Here is a 6,768-nt window from a genome sequence, read left to right on the forward strand (position 1 = left end):
AAGAGACTAGAGACTATCATCTTACGATCCCAAACAACCAAGAAAGTGAATATTGTGTAAACCTGTGATGCTTGATTTCAACTGCGGAAGCTAGATAAAGATATATTATTTTTGATATAACTCACCTGTGTGGTCTAAGTTTGTGGTGTGCGGAGGTGGGATCATTGCGGGGTCTACGTGCAAATACCTTACACATTGCCTTGGGGATAAGCGTGTCTGCTCGAGCCAAGCTACCTAGAGGGTGAGCAGGGGTTATCTACCGTGTGTGTCCCTGTACCCTGACTAGAAGCAAGGGTCCCTATTTGGTCTAAGGAGTACACCTCTGCCAACTATAGACCCCCAGATCTAACAAGGGCGTTGTCCTAATCTAAAAAATGTATGAGACAAAATCTCTAACTAAATTAAGATGAGTTACCCTGACAAAAAGGGAACATGGATCCACAAATGCACATTTTATCTCTGGTATAAGGCAGAGAGCATAGCTCCTTCATAACGATTATAGGGAGGCACAATTAGATTAGCCATACAATCAAACCCAGTAAAGAAACAGTAAGGAATGCCAAAGTAATTAATACAAATTAAAAAAAAAGATAATACTTAACTGGTATCCATAGAAATTGTACTTTCCACACAATAAATGTAGCCCATATGTTACTGAGAAAAGTGGGCATAGGGTTGGAAGACAAGGAGGTAAATAAAGTAGACAAATGTTGGCTGGAAGTTTCAGCAGTGAGACTTAATTCCAGAGCAGACACTATCTGAGTTGGATTGCTAAAGGCCTTATTTGGCGGTGAATGCGATGGTGTTCTTAATGACAGGAAAATTCAGAATGTGTGGTATGAGCCACACATGCATGTACACTTGGTTGCAGCATACCTCTTCTTCAGCAGAGCACATTTGAAGACTTGTCGGCAAAGACATCTACTCGTACCCTTTTCAGGGAACTTGCGCTTCTCACCATCATTACACATATGCTCATCCAAATTATTTACATTCGATTGCGCCTCCCCATCATTGTATTTCTTCTTTGAGTGGTGTAGTAGTTCATCGTAGCTGTAGGCGCCACTCTGTACTTAACTTCTCCCAATACTGGGTTTATGCCCAAATAGCAGCACTGCACAGCTCTCCTAAAAACAGCAGCCAGTCACTCCTCTATCTTCAAATCATGTCTTACAATAGGTGCTAAATTAAAATCACATGGTGATCCACTCCACACCAACATACATGCAATAAGATGGCTCCCACAGGCTACGTTAGCCTACAAGGTCCTCTTGGTGAATACACACCTCTTGGTGAATGCACAAACACCCACACCACACACACCGCCCCCACCCCCATGGACAAATAAGAGGGACCAAGATGAGAAGCTGTAAGAACAATCATATCCAATATCATCTATCCTAAAGCATGTTGTCTACACCAATAGGCCTGTAGGCATCCGTTCCAGTTGTATCCATAGGATGGAAGCTGAGGATGTTACAGACGAAATTAAGAAAATTAGATTTATAAAGTGCTCTACTACCCATAGGTGTCGAGGCGCTAATGCTTCTAGAGAACCAGATCAGATATAGTCAGATGCTTAAATTTCGAGATGTTAAATAGCCATGTTTTTAATGCTTTGTGTAAAGAGAGCAGATCAGATTTACACTTAAACTCAGATAGCATCGAGTTCCAGAGCTTCTTGGTAAAGGTGATAAAACTACACCTGCCCCGGTTGTCTTTTTTAATCTGGGTACCACCAAGTTATGAGCTAAAGATGATCTAAGTGATCTGCTAGGGATATACCATCGGAATCTTTGTTTAAAGTATTTAGGTCCCATATTGTGTAATGCCTTGAAGGCAATGCAGAGGGCATTACAATCAATATGTTTCTTGATAGGAAGCCAATGGAGCTGGCCAAGTCCTTGAGCAACAGATTGATACTTGGGGATTTTCAGAATCAGGCACTCAGCTGCATTCTGAAGGACTTGAAGTTTATGTAAGCATCTCTTCTCGGTGTTGGTAAATAAGGCATTGTAGTAATCCAGCTTAGACACGATGAGAGTGGAAACTACATTTTTGTGTAATTCTGATGGAATAAAAGGAAAACGTTTCCTGAGCGTTTTTATCATGAAGATTGATGAAGAAGTAGTTGTATTGACATGTCCATCAAAAGATAGATTACAGTCAAAAAGGACTCCTAAATTCCTAACACTGGCTCTAGGAAGGGTAATTGTTCTGAGATTTTGTGGCCACCAACAGGATGACCAAAGAGTAACCTTTCTGTCTTGTTTGAATTTAGCTTCAAGAAATTATGGGACATCTAGCTCTTTATCTAGACTATGCAATTGTGAAATCTAGATGCAGTGTTGTCCGGATTACTGGTTACTGACACCATGATCTGGGTGACGTTAGCATAAGACACCACTGCAAAGCAAAAGTTAAAAAGAGTAGGGCTCAATGATACGACCTGCAGCACCCCATATGGGAGAGAAAAAGAAGGAGAGTAGAACTCATTCAAAGCGACAGTCTATTCTCATGCAGAAAGGAAGGATTTCCGGAGCTGAAGAACCCTACCCCTGATACCAAGAGAAGAAAGGCAGTTACTAAGCAAATCATGGTATACTGTGTTGAATGCTGCAGAGAGATCTTGTAATGTTAGGGCAACATTCCTGTCTGCATCTACTGTTTGTCTAATTCCCTCTGAGGCAGTGATTAGAGTCAGATCAGTGCTATGTTGACTCCTAAAAACAAACTGTCTATCGTCCAGGAGTCCATTGTCACTGATAAAAGTAGAAAGCTCTCTATTGATGGCCTTTTCTATGACCTTTGCTGGAAAAGGAATGCCGGCGATCAGGTGGTAATTATTGGGATCACTTACCTCTGAGTTGGACTTTTTCAGAAGCGGGAGAATGGTGGCTTTTTTACACTCTATTAGGTAGTCACCAGTCTCAAACATTAGGTTAAAGATGTCTGTAAGATGCTTTGGTATAATTTCAGGTGCCAAGTGGAGGATACTAAGCCATGCAGGGATCAAAGGGGGAGCCGTATTTGATCTGACTGAATAGAGATTGAACCGCTTCTGTAGACAGATGAAAGAAGGAAGTTAATTTGGGCTTGTCTAATGAAGCAATCGAATTAGGCGTGCTGAAGTAAGGAGCTGTGGCATTATCTAACCTGGCCTGGAAATTCAGGGCAGTGTTAACCTTTGACTCCTGCACAACCGGGGAGTCCGTTCCTTCCACGGAGAGGATGGAAGAAGAATTAGAGGAAAGCAAGTTATAAATAGAATCAACCTTATTCTTGAAGAAGGAGGCAATGGAAATGCAGAAGACCTACTCAATGGAATTATTATTGGCTTTGGGAAGCTTGATTAGGCATTTTACTGCGTCATAAAGTTACTTGGAAGAATTTAAGGAATTTAAGGAATTATGAATTTTTGCGGTGAAATAGTTGGATCTTGCTTTCACAATCATCATTTTGTATGCTGAAAAGGCAAATTTATACGCATTTTTATCTGGAATGTTGTAGTCTCAACGCCATTTCCTCTCTAGTCTACGACAGACTTGTTTTTGCAACCTAAGATTGTCATCGAACCAAGGTTCTGAGGGGTAAATTCTATTATTATTTCTAGCTTTCAGTGGAGCTACATGATTAAGAACACCACTGATCCAATGCTGGTAATCTTGGACAACTTAATCAAGATTCCTATTTATCTCTGGAACAGATTGTGCCAGAAGAGCATTTAGATGGTCAGAAGTAACTTTATGCCATGGACGGCCTATCAATCGAGAAGGTGGTGGGCCACTGCTCAGGTTTTTTATGCCAAATTCAAATGAAACCTAATCGTCCGATTGTCCAATCTATCTAGAGAAATTGTGGTCGGTACTGAAAGATAGGGGTTATCTGAAAAAATCCCATCTAGTGGTTCCTTCACTCATTGCATCAGTCCATACTCTCCAATAAATCACAGAGATGGACTGAATCATTATCCAGGGGATTTTCTAGGTGGAAATTAAATTCAGCCAAAATGGTGAAATCCGAGGCATTAACGTTGTTTTCCAGAAGTTGCCTAACACTATGGATAAACATTGATCTGGGCCAGGTGGGTGATAAATCAGGGCACCTTTAAAAGTGCTTTGATTAGATGCACTCGTTTTGAAAGAAACAGCTTCACAGTTGGAAGTAGCCAGAAGTGGTTCAAAAGAGTCTTTAAGGTGATTGCGGAAAAAGACTGCTAATCTCCCACATTTTTTTCATACACCGTTGAGCCTTAAGATAGAACAACTGGGGGTATTGCAGTAATCGGGTCTAGATCAGAGGACAGATCTAACAATTTCTCGGTAACAAACGCTATAAACGCTATATAAAAACTGAGTGACCCTCAAACTCAACCGCATTTTTACTAAGTGTCCTGGCATTAAATAGTGTGCAGCAGACATCAGTCTGAGCTTTAAGTTAATGAATCCTGGAGCAAGACGGGCTAGTCAACGCCCAAATTTGTTCCTTGGTGAGTACTATATGGCAGAGTGGGCAGACTGTGTCACTCAGCTCCTTTGAGGGGTCAAGAATGGGGCCAGCACAATTCTTACCTGTGATATTGAGATTAAGTAGGTTCTCTTGAGAGTAGCGAATGGAACTGCATGTTTGGGGTGTAATACCAGCAGGGTGGCTGGCCTTGAGCATGGTCCGAGCGTGGATGGGCACAGATGGCTTGCCTTTTGTGCGCCGTCAGCTGTTGCTCCAATTTTAAAGGCCAACATCCAGAGCATGTCAGGGAAGTGAAGGAGGCGCTGGAGAGCACAACTTTGTGAAACTTTAGTTTTTTTAAATTTATAACGTGTGGGCAAAGCAAATCTTAACCCGGGTCCTGCGACCCCCAGTGTCATACACCGGTTCCCCAGTGACTGTCTCTGCACTGGTAAAATAAAGTAACACAAAACAAATTGTGAGAAAAGTTAAAAAGCATAAAAGCAACTGTTTAAAAATGCATAAGACACCATGCAAAGATGGTGCCTGGGGAGACAGGCAGTTCCCAAAATGCATGCTCTTGCTACAAGGAGACAATAGAATAATGAAGTGAGTTACCTCCAGGAGCTCCTTAGGGGTGGTTAAAAAAAAGTTGCTCCGGTAGGGAGGCATCAGGGAAATAGGGAGACTTCCTGAGCTTTGTTAGATTGGCAAATGATGGAAATTATGAAACACACAGGTGCACTATAACTGGGACATGCATAGCACTGACTGCACATTAAATCTGTATTCCAAAACCTCCCCTCTGCGTCTGTCGCCAAAAGAAATTATTAAGAGCAAGAATGGAGATTAAAACTTAATATTTCACTGAAGAATACATTTCGTGTCTGATTTTTTTTAAATTAAAATATAATATTGGAAATTCAAAATGCAATTAAAAATAACAAGAGAGCTGTCATTTGAATCATTAAAACTCCACGTATCCATTGGTTACCGAGAGGCTTGCACTGCTCCCCTTTCCTCCTCTTCCAGCCCTCCACCCTTGAGCTCCCACATCCTAGCTACCTCCCGCCATCTTTCTCCCAGCTCTTCCATGAGTCTAACCATCTGTCTGTGTGGTTCCTGGGATGCCTAGGGACTGGGTTAGTGTTGTGAGGGGAAGACTGCTCTACAACACAGTCTCCAGAAATGTTTAAGCTTGAGTGCCTACCCACAATGTTCACTAACACCTGCATGGTTGTCAGCATTCGATGGATGATGACAAGGGGAAATTAATTATTTATTTAATTTCCCCTTGTTATTGTCTGTCTAATTCCCCCCCCCGCCCACTGCCCCACCACTCTTACCTGTAAGGGGCGCGGCTGCGGGGTCTGTTGTTTTTAGTTTTTGTTAAATAGGCCAGCAAGGCCTGGCCTTTACACAGTGACATTCCTGAGGCCTAACCTCATATTAACCCCTTCGCCGCGGCAGGAATTCCGCCGCGGCGCTGGGGGGGTTTGGGGGCAGTTGCGGTGCCGCCGTGCTCATGACGGAACCATTCCGTCATGAGTCACGGGTGAGCTGTGCTCATGACGGAGTGGTTCCGTCACCACGACGCCGCCCACTGCGCTAATCGCCCGCACAGGCGGGGAATTAGCGCCGTGTGGGCGGAGCGGCCGCCAACGGCCGCAGCATGACGGAACCACTCCGTCATGAGCGGGGAAGGGGTTAAAAACAATGCACATGATAATGTTACTTTATAAGGAGTCTGACACTAATTATTTGAAGACAAGCGGGGGCGGGGAGCATCCTATAGTGGGACTACTGCTTCAATGACTTACAAACAAAATGCTTTTTTTGCACCCAGGTTTTCTAGGTGGTGGAACACTGGGCCTGATTTTACTGGCCCCGACATCCTGCCATACCCTGGCTCTGCCCGATCGCCTTCTAAGGCATGGGGGAGCATGGAAGTCTTGCTCTGGCCAGCCCGTAGCCTGCCCTGGCCCCTATTACCCTTTCCACTCCAAGCCTTGTTCCACATTGACCTCTCACTACGATTTACCACTTGCTCATAGCAGGTTGTAAGTGGAAGTGTGCAATTTACAAGAAATTGGAAATTCTGTGATGAACTTGACCTGGAAAAAGCATATCTTCATGATAATTTTCCATTCTGTGGGAATGAACTCGTTATAGTCAAATTTAGGTCCAGGTATACTGACTTGAAATGCAATTTCCGTATCCCAGCTGTTAAATAGGACCCACTAGTAGTTTAGCTCTGAGAGGGAGAGATGATGTAGAGGGACACGCTACATGAAAAGAAGAGAAAGAGTGTCTGAGAGC

The sequence above is a fragment of the Triturus cristatus genome, chromosome 9, assembly GCF_964204655.1.
Source record: "Triturus cristatus chromosome 9, aTriCri1.1, whole genome shotgun sequence".
NCBI lineage: Eukaryota > Metazoa > Chordata > Amphibia > Caudata > Salamandridae > Triturus > Triturus cristatus.